The following is a 17,006-nucleotide window of genomic DNA, read 5'->3' on the forward strand; positions in this document are numbered from 1 at the left end:
AGTGCCAGATTTCCACGGAAAGAGCCTCTCACTGCAGCTGGAAGGTTGGATACTTCAAATTGGCATAGTTTCCTGTCCAGCGTCCTCTCACGTCCCGAACGCTCCCAAACGCTCAAAAGCCTCACACCGGGCAAGCCCTCACCGGGTAGATCTCTGGCTCCCAGGTAAAGCCAAATCCTGAGTATGCTAGTGCTAGGATCACAGAGAAAGGACAGGGACAGAGAGCTGCTGTCTTGGTAAAGGCCTGAAACGGCTAATTCCTAAGAGGGTCTGCACTTTCAGTTATGACTGAATGTGAGTGGGGAAGATGAAGATTGTCTGTACCCAGCATACCTTGCGATGTGCTTAGGCAAATGAGGAGAGAGCCCCACCAATCCCTTGCCACTCCGCTGAAAGCTCCTCCTCTGCATAAAGAGAGCACTTTCACAAGGGAGCAGAGTGGCGCAGCGGAAGCGTGCTGGGCCCATAACCCAGAGGTCGATGGATCGAAACCATCCTCTGCTAATATTGCTTGATTTTTCTTCCTAGGACTAATCTGTCATTTCCACCCTGCCAGCAAGGAAAAGCGCAGGCTTGTGCTAGCTATGTGAGAAAAGACTTCTCAACTATCTGTCTCTGCTGTAAATCAAGAGAGTGATCGTCAAAGGATCAACCCTATACTTTGAAAGTAAAGATACCCAATTAGAAGCATAAATGACAGGTGGGACCTTCACACGTTTTTCGGGGCATGCTTTGAATTTCATTCTTCCCTTTTTGTTCTGCTTTTATCAATCTCCTATGCATTTCATGGAATTTACTCCCTTTCTCTTCGCTGCTTTGCTTCCGATGCTGCCCATATGCTCATTTCCACTATTTGTACTGCTGCTTTCCATTTCTTCTCTTCTGCACAGCTTTGTCCTTGGTTTCAATCCCCAGTTCTTTACCCTCTGCAAGACAATTTCTACTGCTTTTCATGTTGGAATCCACACCAAATGCACCATTGGAACGGGTGCAAGATTGCCACTGCACTCGGCGTTGTAACATCTGGAACCTAGAGGACACACATCAGAGGGCGTTGGTGGTATAGTGGTGAGCATAGCTGCCTTCCAAGCAGTTGACCCGGGTTCGATTCCCGGCCAACGCAGTGCAAATATTTATATATTCTCCAAGCAGGATATATTTTAATGCAACATGTCACAAAACTGAAATATCAGAAACAGAATAATCAGCCGTTATATAAAAAAATAAACAAACACGTAGGTAGACATCTCGATCGCCTCATCTGCTACATTCATTGTCCCAATATATGCTATTTTCCATAAAGCACTCAGCACTCACATGTGCTGATAATAAATATTTTGCTGGGGGCAGGCAATGAAAGGGCTGAGCCCCGACCAGACATTATAACCCCAGCATCCCTATTTTAAAAAGCATTTATAGGCGATATCTAGCCTCTGAAAATAATAGGCAAGATCCACCGATAAATCTGGCAAAAGTCCCCAAGATTTTGTGCATACTTGTGCTCTCACCTGAATGCAGCGCCACCTTGTAACCATCGGATGTAACTGAGGCTCTGAAAAATGTTTTATCAGAGGGCAAGTTGAGAGGACTCCAAGTGCCAGATTTCCACGGAAAGAGCCTCTCACTGCAGCTGGAAGGTTGGATACTTCAAATTGGCATAGTTTCCTGTCCAGCGTCCTCTCACGTCCCGAACGCTCCCAAACGCTCAAAAGCCTCGCCCTCACCGGGTAGATCTCTGGCTCCCAGGTAAAGCCAAATCCTGAGTATGCTAGTGCTAGGATCACAGAGAAAGGACAGGGACAGAGAGCTGCTGTCTTGGTAAAGGCCTGAAACGGCTAATTCCTAAGAGGGTCTGCACTTTCAGTTATGACTGAATGTGAGTGGGGAAGATGAAGATTTTCTGTACCCAGCATACCTTGCGATGTGCTTAGGCAAATGAGGAGAGAGCCCCACCAATCCCTTGCCACTCCGCTGAAAGCTCCTCCTCTGCATAAAGAGAGCACTTTCACAAGGGAGCAGAGTGGCGCAGCGGAAGCGTGCTGGGCCCATAACCCAGAGGTCGATGGATCGAAACCATCCTCTGCTAATATTGCTTGATTTTTCTTCCTAGGACTAATCTGTCATTTCCACCCTGCCAGCAAGGAAAAGCGCAGGCTTGTGCTAGCTATGTGAGAAAAGACTTCTCAACTATCTGTCTCTGCTGTAAATCAAGAGAGTGATCGTCAAAGGATCAACCCTATACTTTGAAAGTAAAGATACCCAATTAGAAGCATAAATGACAGGTGGGACCTTCACACGTTTTTCGGGGCATGCTTTGAATTTCATTCTTCCCTTTTTGTTCTGCTTTTATCAATCTTCTATGCATTTCATGGAATTTACTCCCTTTCTCTTCGCTGCTTTGCTTCCGATGCTGCCCATATGCTCATTTCCACTATTTGTACTGCTGCTTTCCATTTCTTCTCTTCTGCACAGCTTTGTCCTTGGTTTCAATCCCCAGTTCTTTACCCTCTGCAAGACAATTTCTACTGCTTTTCATGTTGGAATCCACACCAAATGCACCATTGGAACGGGTGCAAGATTGCCACTGCACTTGGCGTTGTAACATCTGGAACCTAGAGGACACACTTCAGAGGGCGTTGGTGGTATAGTGGTGAGCATAGCTGCCTTCCAAGCAGTTGACCCGGGTTCGATTCCCGGCCAACGCAGTGCAAATATTTATATATTCTCCAAGCAGGATATATTTTAATGCAACATGTCACAAAACTGAAATATCAGAAACAGAATAATCAGCCGTTATATAAAAAAATAAACAAACACGTAGGTAGACATCTCGATCGCCTCATCTGCTACATTCATTGTCCCAATATATGCTATTTTCCATAAAGCACTCAGCACTCACATGTGCTGATAATAAATATTTTGCTGGGGGCAGGCAATGAAAGGGCTGAGCCCCGACCAGACATTATAACCCCAGCATCCCTATTTTAAAAAGCATTTATAGGCGATATCTAGCCTCTGAAAATAATAGGCAAGATCCACCGATAAATCTGGCAAAAGTCCCCAAGATTTTGTGCATACTTGTGCTCTCACCTGAATGCAGCGCCACCTTGTAACCATCGGATGTAACTGCGGCTCAGAAAAATGTTTTATCAGAGGGCAAGTTGAGAGGACTCCAAGTGCCAGATTTCCACGGAAAGAGCCTCTCACTGCAGCTGGAAGGTTGGATACTTCAAATTGGCATAGTTTCCTGTCCAGCGTCCTCTCACGTCCCGAACGCTCCCAAACGCTCAAAAGCCTCACACCGGGCAAGCCCTCACCGGGTAGATCTCTGGCTCCCAGGTAAAGCCAAATCCTGAGTATGCTAGTGCTAGGATCACAGAGAAAGGACAGGGACAGAGAGCTGCTGTCTTGGTAAAGGCCTGAAACGGCTAATTCCTAAGAGGGTCTGCACTTTCAGTTATGACTGAATGTGAGTGGGGAAGATGAAGATTTTCTGTACCCAGCATACCTTGCGATGTGCTTAGGCAAATGAGGAGAGAGCCCCACCAATCCCTTGCCACTCCGCTGAAAGCTCCTCCTCTGCATAAAGAGAGCACTTTCACAAGGGAGCAGAGTGGCGCAGCGGAAGCGTGCTGGGCCCATAACCCAGAGGTCGATGGATCGAAACCATCCTCTGCTAATATTGCTTGATTTTTCTTCCTAGGACTAATCTGTCATTTCCACCCTGCCAGCAAGGAAAAGCGCAGGCTTGTGCTAGCTATGTGAGAAAAGACTTCTCAACTATCTGTCTCTGCTGTAAATCAAGAGAGTGATCGTCAAAGGATCAACCCTATACTTTGAAAGTAAAGATACCCAATTAGAAGCATAAATGACAGGTGGGACCTTCACACGTTTTTCGGGGCATGCTTTGAATTTCATTCTTCCCTTTTTGTTCTGCTTTTATCAATCTCCTATGCATTTCATGGAATTTACTCCCTTTCTCTTCGCTGCTTTGCTTCCGATGCTGCCCATATGCTCATTTCCACTATTTGTACTGCTGCTTTCCATTTCTTCTCTTCTGCACAGCTTTGTCCTTGGTTTCAATCCCCAGTTCTTTACCCTCTGCAAGACTATTTCTACTGCTTTTCATGTTGGAATCCACACCAAATGCACCATTGGAACGGGTGCAAGATTGCCACTGCACTCGGCGTTGTAACATCTGGAACCTAGAAGACACACATCAGAGGGCGTTGGTGGTATAGTGGTGAGCATAGCTGCCTTCCAAGCAGTTGACCCGGGTTCGATTCCCGGCCAACGCAGTGCAAATATTTATATATTCTCCAAGCAGGATATATTTTAATGCAACATGTCACAAAACTGAAATATCAGAAACAGAATAATCAGCCGTTATATAAAAAAATAAACAAACACGTAGGTAGACATCTCGATCGCCTCATCTGCTACATTCATTGTCCCAATATATGCTATTTTCCATAAAGCACTCAGCACTCACATGTGCTGATAATAAATATTTTGCTGGGGGCAGGCAATGAAAGGGCTGAGCCCCGACCAGACATTATAACCCCAGCATCCCTCTTTTAAAAAGCATTTATAGGCGATATCTAGCCTCTGAAAATAATAGGCAAGATCCACCGATAAATCTGGCAAAAGTCCCCAAGATTTTGTGCATACTTGTGCTCTCACCTGAATGCAGCGCCACCTTGTAACCATCGGATGTAACTGCGGCTCAGAAAAATGTTTTATCAGAGGGCGAGTTGAGAGGACTCCAAGTGCCAGATTTCCACGGAAAGAGCCTCTCACTGCAGCTGGAAGGTTGGATACTTCAAATTGGCATAGTTTCCTGTCCAGCGTCCTCTCACGTCCCGAACGCTCCCAAACGCTCAAAAGCCTCACACCGGGCAAGCCCTCACCGGGTAGATCTCTGGCTCCCAGGTAAAGCCAAATCCTGAGTATGCTAGTGCTAGGATCACAGAGAAAGGACAGGGACAGAGAGCTGCTGTCTTGGTAAAGGCCTGAAACGGCTAATTCCTAAGAGGGTCTGCACTTTCAGTTATGACTGAATGTGAGTGGGGAAGATGAAGATTTTCTGTACCCAGCATACCTTGCGATGTGCTTAGGCAAATGAGGAGAGAGCCCCACCAATCCCTTGCCACTCCGCTGAAAGCTCCTCCTCTGCATAAAGAGAGCACTTTCACAAGGGAGCAGAGTGGCGCAGCGGAAGCGTGCTGGGCCCATAACCCAGAGGTCGATGGATCGAAACCATCCTCTGCTAATATTGCTTGATTTTTCTTCCTAGGACTAATCTGTCATTTCCACCCTGCCAGCAAGGAAAAGCGCAGGCTTGTGCTAGCTATGTGAGAAAAGACTTCTCAACTATCTGTCTCTGCTGTAAATCAAGAGAGTGATCGTCAAAGGATCAACCCTATACTTTGAAAGTAAAGATACCCAATTAGAAGCATAAATGACAGGTGGGACCTTCACACGTTTTTCGGGGCATGCTTTGAATTTCATTCTTCCCTTTTTGTTCTGCTTTTATCAATCTCCTATGCATTTCATGGAATTTACTCCCTTTCTCTTCGCTGCTTTGCTTCCGATGCTGCCCATATGCTCATTTCCACTATTTGTACTGCTGCTTTCCATTTCTTCTCTTCTGCACAGCTTTGTCCTTGGTTTCAATCCCCAGTTCTTTACCCTCTGCAAGACAATTTCTACTGCTTTTCATGTTGGAATCCACACCAAATGCACCATTGGAACGGGTGCAAGATTGCCACTGCACTCGGCGTTGTAACATCTGGAACCTAGAGGACACACATCAGAGGGCGTTGGTGGTATAGTGGTGAGCATAGCTGCCTTCCAAGCAGTTGACCCGGGTTCGATTCCCGGCCAACGCAGTGCAAATATTTATATATTCTCCAAGCAGGATATATTTTAATGCAACATGTCACAAAACTGAAATATCAGAAACAGAATAATCAGCCGTTATATAAAAAAATAAACAAACACGTAGGTAGACATCTCGATCGCCTCATCTGCTACATTCATTGTCCCAATATATGCTATTTTCCATAAAGCACTCAGCACTCACATGTGCTGATAATAAATATTTTGCTGGGGGCAGGCAATGAAAGGGCTGAGCCCCGACCAGACATTATAACCCCAGCATCCCTATTTTAAAAAGCATTTATAGGCGATATCTAGCCTCTGAAAATAATAGGCAAGATCCACCGATAAATCTGGCAAAAGTCCCCAAGATTTTGTGCATACTTGTGCTCTCACCTGAATGCAGCGCCACCTTGTAACCATCGGATGTAACTGAGGCTCAGAAAAATGTTTTATCAGAGGGCAAGTTGAGAGGACTCCAAGTGCCAGATTTCCACGGAAAGAGCCTCTCACTGCAGCTGGAAGGTTGGATACTTCAAATTGGCATAGTTTCCTGTCCAGCGTCCTCTCACGTCCCGAACGCTCCCAAACGCTCAAAAGCCTCGCCCTCACCGGGTAGATCTCTGGCTCCCAGGTAAAGCCAAATCCTGAGTATGCTAGTGCTAGGATCACAGAGAAAGGACAGGGACAGAGAGCTGCTGTCTTGGTAAAGGCCTGAAACGGCTAATTCCTAAGAGGGTCTGCACTTTCAGTTATGACTGAATGTGAGTGGGGAAGATGAAGATTTTCTGTACCCAGCATACCTTGCGATGTGCTTAGGCAAATGAGGAGAGAGCCCCACCAATCCCTTGCCACTCCGCTGAAAGCTCCTCCTCTGCATAAAGAGAGCACTTTCACAAGGGAGCAGAGTGGCGCAGCGGAAGCGTGCTGGGCCCATAACCCAGAGGTCGATGGATCGAAACCATCCTCTGCTAATATTGCTTGATTTTTCTTCCTAGGACTAATCTGTCATTTCCACCCTGCCAGCAAGGAAAAGCGCAGGCTTGTGCTAGCTATGTGAGAAAAGACTTCTCAACTATCTGTCTCTGCTGTAAATCAAGAGAGTGATCGTCAAAGGATCAACCCTATACTTTGAAAGTAAAGATACCCAATTAGAAGCATAAATGACAGGTGGGACCTTCACACGTTTTTCGGGGCATGCTTTGAATTTCATTCTTCCCTTTTTGTTCTGCTTTTATCAATCTTCTATGCATTTCATGGAATTTACTCCCTTTCTCTTCGCTGCTTTGCTTCCGATGCTGCCCATATGCTCATTTCCACTATTTGTACTGCTGCTTTCCATTTCTTCTCTTCTGCACAGCTTTGTCCTTGGTTTCAATCCCCAGTTCTTTACCCTCTGCAAGACAATTTCTACTGCTTTTCATGTTGGAATCCACACCAAATGCACCATTGGAACGGGTGCAAGATTGCCACTGCACTTGGCGTTGTAACATCTGGAACCTAGAGGACACACTTCAGAGGGCGTTGGTGGTATAGTGGTGAGCATAGCTGCCTTCCAAGCAGTTGACCCGGGTTCGATTCCCGGCCAACGCAGTGCAAATATTTATATATTCTCCAAGCAGGATATATTTTAATGCAACATGTCACAAAACTGAAATATCAGAAACAGAATAATCAGCCGTTATATAAAAAAATAAACAAACACGTAGGTAGACATCTCGATCGCCTCATCTGCTACATTCATTGTCCCAATATATGCTATTTTCCATAAAGCACTCAGCACTCACATGTGCTGATAATAAATATTTTGCTGGGGGCAGGCAATGAAAGGGCTGAGCCCCGACCAGACATTATAACCCCAGCATCCCTATTTTAAAAAGCATTTATAGGCGATATCTAGCCTCTGAAAATAATAGGCAAGATCCACCGATAAATCTGGCAAAAGTCCCCAAGATTTTGTGCATACTTGTGCTCTCACCTGAATGCAGCGCCACCTTGTAACCATCGGATGTAACTGCGGCTCAGAAAAATGTTTTATCAGAGGGCAAGTTGAGAGGACTCCAAGTGCCAGATTTCCACGGAAAGAGCCTCTCACTGCAGCTGGAAGGTTGGATACTTCAAATTGGCATAGTTTCCTGTCCAGCGTCCTCTCACGTCCCGAACGCTCCCAAACGCTCAAAAGCCTCACACCGGGCAAGCCCTCACCGGGTAGATCTCTGGCTACCAGGTAAAGCCAAATCCTGAGTATGCTAGTGCTAGGATCACAGAGAAAGGACAGGGACAGAGAGCTGCTGTCTTGGTAAAGGCCTGAAACGGCTAATTCCTAAGAGGGTCTGCACTTTCAGTTATGACTGAATGTGAGTGGGGAAGATGAAGATTTTCTGTACCCAGCATACCTTGCGATGTGCTTAGGCAAATGAGGAGAGAGCCCCACCAATCCCTTGCCACTCCGCTGAAAGCTCCTCCTCTGCATAAAGAGAGCACTTTCACAAGGGAGCAGAGTGGCGCAGCGTAAGCGTGCTGGGCCCATAACCCAGAGGTCGATGGATCGAAACCATCCTCTGCTAATATTGCTTGATTTTTCTTCCTAGGACTAATCTGTCATTTCCACCCTGCCAGCAAGGAAAAGCGCAGGCTTGTGCTAGCTATGTGAGAAAAGACTTCTCAACTATCTGTCTCTGCTGTAAATCAAGAGAGTGATCGTCAAAGGATCAACCCTATACTTTGAAAGTAAAGATACCCAATTAGAAGCATAAATGACAGGTGGGACCTTCACACGTTTTTCGGGGCATGCTTTGAATTTCATTCTTCCCTTTTTGTTCTGCTTTTATCAATCTCCTATGCATTTCATGGAATTTACTCCCTTTCTCTTCGCTGCTTTGCTTCCGATGCTGCCCATATGCTCATTTCCACTATTTGTACTGCTGCTTTCCATTTCTTCTCTTCTGCACAGCTTTGTCCTTGGTTTCAATCCCCAGTTCTTTACCCTCTGCAAGACTATTTCTACTGCTTTTCATGTTGGAATCCACACCAAATGCACCATTGGAACGGGTGCAAGATTGCCACTGCACTCGGCGTTGTAACATCTGGAACCTAGAGGACACACATCAGAGGGCGTTGGTTGTATAGTGGTGAGCATAGCTGCCTTCCAAGCAGTTGACCCGGGTTCGATTCCCGGCCAACGCAGTGCAAATATTTATATATTCTCCAAGCAGGATATATTTTAATGCAACATGTCACAAAACTGAAATATCAGAAACAGAATAATCAGCCGTTATATAAAAAAATAAACAAACACGTAGGTAGACATCTCGATCGCCTCATCTGCTACATTCATTGTCCCAATATATGCTATTTTCCATAAAGCACTCAGCACTCACATGTGCTGATAATAAATATTTTGCTGGGGGCAGGCAATGAAAGGGCTGAGCCCCGACCAGACATTATAACCCCAGCATCCCTCTTTTAAAAAGCATTTATAGGCGATATCTAGCCTCTGAAAATAATAGGCAAGATCCACCGATAAATCTGGCAAAAGTCCCCAAGATTTTGTGCATACTTGTGCTCTCACCTGAATGCAGCGCCACCTTGTAACCATCGGATGTAACTGCGGCTCAGAAAAATGTTTTATCAGAGGGCGAGTTGAGAGGACTCCAAGTGCCAGATTTCCACGGAAAGAGCCTCTCACTGCAGCTGGAAGGTTGGATACTTCAAATTGGCATAGTTTCCTGTCCAGCGTCCTCTCACGTCCCGAACGCTCCCAAACGCTCAAAAGCCTCACACCGGGCAAGCCCTCACCGGGTAGATCTCTGGCTCCCAGGTAAAGCCAAATCCTGAGTATGCTAGTGCTAGGATCACAGAGAAAGGACAGGGACAGAGAGCTGCTGTCTTGGTAAAGGCCTGAAACGGCTAATTCCTAAGAGGGTCTGCACTTTCAGTTATGACTGAATGTGAGTGGGGAAGATGAAGATTGTCTGTACCCAGCATACCATGCGATGTGCTTAGGCAAATGAGGAGAGAGCCCCACCAATCCCTTGCCACTCCGCTGAAAGCTCCTCCTCTGCATAAAGAGAGCACTTTCACAAGGGAGCAGAGTGGCGCAGCGGAAGCGTGCTGGGCCCATAACCCAGAGGTCGACGGATCGAAACCATCCTCTGCTAATATTGCTTGATTTTTCTTCCTAGGACTAATCTGTCATTTCCACCCTGCCAGCAAGGAAAAGCGCAGGCTTGTGCTAGCTATGTGAGAAAAGACTTCTCAACTATCTGTCTCTGCTGTAAATCAAGAGAGTGATCGTCAAAGGATCAACCCTATACTTTGAAAGTAAAGATACCCAATTAGAAGCATAAATGACAGGTGGGACCTTCACACGTTTTTCGGGGCATGCTTTGAATTTCATTCTTCCCTTTTTGTTCTGCTTTTATCAATCTTCTATGCATTTCATGGAATTTACTCCCTTTCTCTTCGCTGCTTTGCTTCCGATGCTGCCCATATGCTCATTTCCACTATTTGTACTGCTGCTTTCCATTTCTTCTCTTCTGCACAGCTTTGTCCTTGGTTTCAATCCCCAGTTCTTTACCCTCTGCAAGACAATTTCTACTGCTTTTCATGTTGGAATCCACACCAAATGCACCATTGGAACGGGTGCAAGATTGCCACTGCACTTGGCGTTGTAACATCTGGAACCTAGAGGACACACTTCAGAGGGCGTTGGTGGTATAGTGGTGAGCATAGCTGCCTTCCAAGCAGTTGACCCGGGTTCGATTCCCGGCCAACGCAGTGCAAATATTTATATATTCTCCAAGCAGGATATATTTTAATGCAACATGTCACAAAACTGAAATATCAGAAACAGAATAATCAGCCGTTATATAAAAAAATAAACAAACACGTAGGTAGACATCTCGATCGCCTCATCTGCTACATTCATTGTCCCAATATATGCTATTTTCCATAAAGCACTCAGCACTCACATGTGCTGATAATAAATATTTTGCTGGGGGCAGGCAATGAAAGGGCTGAGCCCCGACCAGACATTATAACCCCAGCATCCCTATTTTAAAAAGCATTTATAGGCGATATCTAGCCTCTGAAAATAATAGGCAAGATCCACCGATAAATCTGGCAAAAGTCCCCAAGATTTTGTGCATACTTGTGCTCTCACCTGAATGCAGCGCCACCTTGTAACCATCGGATGTAACTGCGGCTCAGAAAAATGTTTTATCAGAGGGCAAGTTGAGAGGACTCCAAGTGCCAGATTTCCACGGAAAGAGCCTCTCACTGCAGCTGGAAGGTTGGATACTTCAAATTGGCATAGTTTCCTGTCCAGCGTCCTCTCACGTCCCGAACGCTCCCAAACGCTCAAAAGCCTCACACCGGGCAAGCCCTCACCGGGTAGATCTCTGGCTCCCAGGTAAAGCCAAATCCTGAGTATGCTAGTGCTAGGATCACAGAGAAAGGACAGGGACAGAGAGCTGCTGTCTTGGTAAAGGCCTGAAACGGCTAATTCCTAAGAGGGTCTGCACTTTCAGTTATGACTGAATGTGAGTGGGGAAGATGAAGATTTTCTGTACCCAGCATACCTTGCGATGTGCTTAGGCAAATGAGGAGAGAGCCCCACCAATCCCTTGCCACTCCGCTGAAAGCTCCTCCTCTGCATAAAGAGAGCACTTTCACAAGGGAGCAGAGTGGCGCAGCGGAAGCGTGCTGGGCCCATAACCCAGAGGTCGATGGATCGAAACCATCCTCTGCTAATATTGCTTGATTTTTCTTCCTAGGACTAATCTGTCATTTCCACCCTGCCAGCAAGGAAAAGCGCAGGCTTGTGCTAGCTATGTGAGAAAAGACTTCTCAACTATCTGTCTCTGCTGTAAATCAAGAGAGTGATCGTCAAAGGATCAACCCTATACTTTGAAAGTAAAGATACCCAATTAGAAGCATAAATGACAGGTGGGACCTTCACACGTTTTTCGGGGCATGCTTTGAATTTCATTCTTCCCTTTTTGTTCTGCTTTTATCAATCTCCTATGCATTTCATGGAATTTACTCCCTTTCTCTTCGCTGCTTTGCTTCCGATGCTGCCCATATGCTCATTTCCACTATTTGTACTGCTGCTTTCCATTTCTTCTCTTCTGCACAGCTTTGTCCTTGGTTTCAATCCCCAGTTGTTTACCCTCTGCAAGACTATTTCTACTGCTTTTCATGTTGGAATCCACACCAAATGCACCATTGGAACGGGTGCAAGATTGCCACTGCACTCGGCGTTGTAACATCTGGAACCTAGAGGACACACATCAGAGGGCGTTGGTGGTATAGTGGTGAGCATAGCTGCCTTCCAAGCAGTTGACCCGGGTTCGATTCCCAGCCAACGCAGTGCAAATATTTATATATTCTCCAAGCAGGATATATTTTAATGCAACATGTCACAAAACTGAAATATCAGAAACAGAATAATCAGCCGTTATATAAAAAAATAAACAAACACGTAGGTAGACATCTCGATCGCCTCATCTGCTACATTCATTGTCCCAATATATGCTATTTTCCATAAAGCACTCAGCACTCACATGTGCTGATAATAAATATTTTGCTGGGGGCAGGCAATGAAAGGGCTGAGCCCCGACCAGACATTATAACCCCAGCATCCCTATTTTAAAAAGCATTTATAGGCGATATCTAGCCTCTGAAAATAATAGGCAAGATCCACCGATAAATCTGGCAAAAGTCCCCAAGATTTTGTGCATACTTGTGCTCTCACCTGAATGCAGCGCCACCTTGTAACCATCGGATGTAACTGAGGCTCTGAAAAATGTTTTATCAGAGGGCAAGTTGAGAGGACTCCAAGTGCCAGATTTCCACGGAAAGAGCCTCTCACTGCAGCTGGAAGGTTGGATACTTCAAATTGGCATAGTTTCCTGTCCAGCGTCCTCTCACGTCCCGAACGCTCCCAAACGCTCAAAAGCCTCGCCCTCACCGGGTAGATCTCTGGCTCCCAGGTAAAGCCAAATCCTGAGTATGCTAGTGCTAGGATCACAGAGAAAGGACAGGGACAGAGAGCTGCTGTCTTGGTAAAGGCCTGAAACGGCTAATTCCTAAGAGGGTCTGCACTTTCAGTTATGACTGAATGTGAGTGGGGAAGATGAAGATTTTCTGTACCCAGCATACCTTGCGATGTGCTTAGGCAAATGAGGAGAGAGCCCCACCAATCCCTTGCCACTCCGCTGAAAGCTCCTCCTCTGCATAAAGAGAGCACTTTCACAAGGGAGCAGAGTGGCGCAGCGGAAGCGTGCTGGGCCCATAACCCAGAGGTCGATGGATCGAAACCATCCTCTGCTAGTATTGCTTGATTTTTCTTCCTAGGACTAATCTGTCATTTCCACCCTGCCAGCAAGGAAAAGCGCAGGCTTGTGCTAGCTATGTGAGAAAAGACTTCTCAACTATCTGTCTCTGCTGTAAATCAAGAGAGTGATCGTCAAAGGATCAACCCTATACTTTGAAAGTAAAGATACCCAATTAGAAGCATAAATGACAGGTGGGACCTTCACACGTTTTTCGGGGCATGCTTTGAATTTCATTCTTCCCTTTTTGTTCTGCTTTTATCAATCTTCTATGCATTTCATGGAATTTACTCCCTTTCTCTTCGCTGCTTTGCTTCCGATGCTGCCCATATGCTCATTTCCACTATTTGTACTGCTGCTTTCCATTTCTTCTCTTCTGCACAGCTTTGTCCTTGGTTTCAATCCCCAGTTCTTTACCCTCTGCAAGACAATTTCTACTGCTTTTCATGTTGGAATCCACACCAAATGCACCATTGGAACGGGTGCAAGATTGCCACTGCACTTGGCGTTGTAACATCTGGAACCTAGAGGACACACTTCAGAGGGCGTTGGTGGTATAGTGGTGAGCATAGCTGCCTTCCAAGCAGTTGACCCGGGTTCGATTCCCGGCCAACGCAGTGCAAATATTTATATATTCTCCAAGCAGGATATATTTTAATGCAACATGTCACAAAACTGAAATATCAGAAACAGAATAATCAGCCGTTATATAAAAAAATAAACAAACACGTAGGTAGACATCTCGATCGCCTCATCTGCTACATTCATTGTCCCAATATATGCTATTTTCCATAAAGCACTCAGCACTCACATGTGCTGATAATAAATATTTTGCTGGGGGCAGGCAATGAAAGGGCTGAGCCCCGACCAGACATTATAACCCCAGCATCCCTATTTTAAAAAGCATTTATAGGCGATATCTAGCCTCTGAAAATAATAGGCAAGATCCACCGATAAATCTGGCAAAAGTCCCCAAGATTTTGTGCATACTTGTGCTCTCACCTGAATGCAGCGCCACCTTGTAACCATCGGATGTAACTGCGGCTCAGAAAAATGTTTTATCAGAGGGCAAGTTGAGAGGACTCCAAGTGCCAGATTTCCACGGAAAGAGCCTCTCACTGCAGCTGGAAGGTTGGATACTTCAAATTGGCATAGTTTCCAGTCCAGCGTCCTCTCACGTCCCGAACGCTCCCAAACGCTCAAAAGCCTCACACCGGGCAAGCCCTCACCGGGTAGATCTCTGGCTCCCAGGTAAAGCCAAATCCTGAGTATGCTAGTGCTAGGATCACAGAGAAAGGACAGGGACAGAGAGCTGCTGTCTTGGTAAAGGCCTGAAACGGCTAATTCCTAAGAGGGTCTGCACTTTCAGTTATGACTGAATGTGAGTGGGGAAGATGAAGATTTTCTGTACCCAGCATACCTTGCGATGTGCTTAGGCAAATGAGGAGAGAGCCCCACCAATCCCTTGCCACTCCGCTGAAAGCTCCTCCTCTGCATAAAGAGAGCACTTTCACAAGGGAGCAGAGTGGCGCAGCGGAAGCGTGCTGGGCCCATAACCCAGAGGTCGATGGATCGAAACCATCCTCTGCTAATATTGCTTGATTTTTCTTCCTAGGACTAATCTGTCATTTCCACCCTGCCAGCAAGGAAAAGCGCAGGCTTGTGCTAGCTATGTGAGAAAAGACTTCTCAACTATCTGTCTCTGCTGTAAATCAAGAGAGTGATCGTCAAAGGATCAACCCTATACTTTGAAAGTAAAGATACCCAATTAGAAGCATAAATGACAGGTGGGACCTTCACACGTTTTTCGGGGCATGCTTTGAATTTCATTCTTCCCTTTTTGTTCTGCTTTTATCAATCTCCTATGCATTTCATGGAATTTACTCCCTTTCTCTTCGCTGCTTTGCTTCCGATGCTGCCCATATGCTCATTTCCACTATTTGTACTGCTGCTTTCCATTTCTTCTCTTCTGCACAGCTTTGTCCTTGGTTTCAATCCCCAGTTGTTTACCCTCTGCAAGACTATTTCTACTGCTTTTCATGTTGGAATCCACACCAAATGCACCATTGGAACGGGTGCAAGATTGCCACTGCACTCGGCGTTGTAACATCTGGAACCTAGAGGACACACATCAGAGGGCGTTGGTGGTATAGTGGTGAGCATAGCTGCCTTCCAAGCAGTTGACCCGGGTTCGATTCCCGGCCAACGCAGTGCAAATATTTATATATTCTCCAAGCAGGATATATTTTAATGCAACATGTCACAAAACTGAAATATCAGAAACAGAATAATCAGCCGTTATATAAAAAAATAAACAAACACGTAGGTAGACATCTCGATCGCCTCATCTGCTACATTCATTGTCCCAATATATGCTATTTTCCATAAAGCACTCAGCACTCACATGTGCTGATAATAAATATTTTGCTGGGGGCAGGCAATGAAAGGGCTGAGCCCCGACCAGACATTATAACCCCAGCATCCCTATTTTAAAAAGCATTTATAGGCGATATCTAGCCTCTGAAAATAATAGGCAAGATCCACCGATAAATCTGGCAAAAGTCCCCAAGATTTTGTGCATACTTGTGCTCTCACCTGAATGCAGCGCCACCTTGTAACCATCGGATGTAACTGCGGCTCAGAAAAATGTTTTATCAGAGGGCGAGTTGAGAGGACTCCAAGTGCCAGATTTCCACGGAAAGAGCCTCTCACTGCAGCTGGAAGGTTGGATACTTCAAATTGGCATAGTTTCCTGTCCAGCGTCCTCTCACGTCCCGAACGCTCCCGAACGCTCAAAAGCCTCACACCGGGCAAGCCCTCACCGGGTAGATCTCTGGCTCCCAGGTAAAGCCAAATCCTGAGTATGCTAGTGCTAGGATCACAGAGAAAGGACAGGGACAGAGAGCTGCTGTCTTGGTAAAGGGCTGAAACGGCTAATTCCTAAGAGGGTCTGCACTTTCAGTTATGACTGAATGTGAGTGGGGAAGATGAAGATTTTCTGTACCCAGCATACCTTGCGATGTGCTTAGGCAAATGAGGAGAGAGCCCCACCAATCCCTTGCCACTCCGCTGAAAGCTCCTCCTCTGCATAAAGAGAGCACTTTCACAAGGGAGCAGAGTGGCGCAGCGGAAGCGTGCTGGGCCCATAACCCAGAGGTCGATGGATCGAAACCATCCTCTGCTAATATTGCTTGATTTTTCTTCCTAGGACTAATCTGTCATTTCCACCCTGCCAGCAAGGAAAAGCGCAGGCTTGTGCTAGCTATGTGAGAAAAGACTTCTCAACTATCTGTCTCTGCTGTAAATCAAGAGAGTGATCGTCAAAGGATCAACCCTATACTTTGAAAGTAAAGATACCCAATTAGAAGCATAAATGACAGGTGGGACCTTCACACGTTTTTCGGGGCATGCTTTGAATTTCATTCTTCCCTTTTTGTTCTGCTTTTATCAATCTCCTATGCATTTCATGGAATTTACTCCCTTTCTCTTCGCTGCTTTGCTTCCGATGCTGCCCATATGCTCATTTCCACTATTTGTACTGCTGCTTTCCATTTCTTCTCTTCTGCACAGCTTTGTCCTTGGTTTCAATCCCCAGTTCTTTACCCTCTGCAAGACAATTTCTACTGCTTTTCATGTTGGAATCCACACCAAATGCACCATTGGAACGGGTGCAAGATTGCCACTGCACTCGGCGTTGTAACATCTGGAACCTAGAGGACACACATCAGAGGGCGTTGGTGGTATAGTGGTGAGCATAGCTGCCTTCCAAGCAGTTGAACCGGGTTCGAT

General features: G+C 45.9%; 8 non-coding genes across 8 annotated transcripts; all 8 read left to right on the forward strand.

The window, feature by feature from the left end:
* Positions 1-1,051: 1,051 nt before the first annotated feature.
* Positions 1,052-1,123, forward strand: TRNAG-UCC (transfer RNA glycine (anticodon UCC)). Its single transcript has one exon. It is a non-coding gene; the product is annotated as a tRNA-Gly (tRNA).
* A 1,510-nt stretch (positions 1,124-2,633) lies between these two features.
* Positions 2,634-2,705, forward strand: TRNAG-UCC (transfer RNA glycine (anticodon UCC)). The gene has a single exon. It is a non-coding gene; the product is annotated as a tRNA-Gly (tRNA).
* Positions 2,706-4,226: 1,521 nt separating this feature from the next.
* TRNAG-UCC (transfer RNA glycine (anticodon UCC)) lies at positions 4,227-4,298 on the forward strand. Its single transcript has one exon. It is a non-coding gene; the product is annotated as a tRNA-Gly (tRNA).
* Positions 4,299-5,819: 1,521 nt separating this feature from the next.
* Positions 5,820-5,891, forward strand: TRNAG-UCC (transfer RNA glycine (anticodon UCC)). Its single transcript has one exon. It is a non-coding gene; the product is annotated as a tRNA-Gly (tRNA).
* Positions 5,892-7,401: 1,510 nt separating this feature from the next.
* TRNAG-UCC (transfer RNA glycine (anticodon UCC)) lies at positions 7,402-7,473 on the forward strand. Its single transcript has one exon. It is a non-coding gene; the product is annotated as a tRNA-Gly (tRNA).
* Positions 7,474-10,587: 3,114 nt separating this feature from the next.
* On the forward strand, positions 10,588-10,659 carry TRNAG-UCC (transfer RNA glycine (anticodon UCC)). The gene has a single exon. It is a non-coding gene; the product is annotated as a tRNA-Gly (tRNA).
* Positions 10,660-13,762: 3,103 nt separating this feature from the next.
* TRNAG-UCC (transfer RNA glycine (anticodon UCC)) lies at positions 13,763-13,834 on the forward strand. Its single transcript has one exon. It is a non-coding gene; the product is annotated as a tRNA-Gly (tRNA).
* Positions 13,835-15,355: 1,521 nt separating this feature from the next.
* TRNAG-UCC (transfer RNA glycine (anticodon UCC)) lies at positions 15,356-15,427 on the forward strand. The gene has a single exon. It is a non-coding gene; the product is annotated as a tRNA-Gly (tRNA).
* Positions 15,428-17,006: the final 1,579 nt, after the last annotated feature.

Source organism: Triturus cristatus, chromosome 11 (assembly GCF_964204655.1).
Source record: "Triturus cristatus chromosome 11, aTriCri1.1, whole genome shotgun sequence".
In the NCBI taxonomy this organism is placed as follows: Eukaryota; Metazoa; Chordata; class Amphibia; order Caudata; family Salamandridae; genus Triturus; species Triturus cristatus.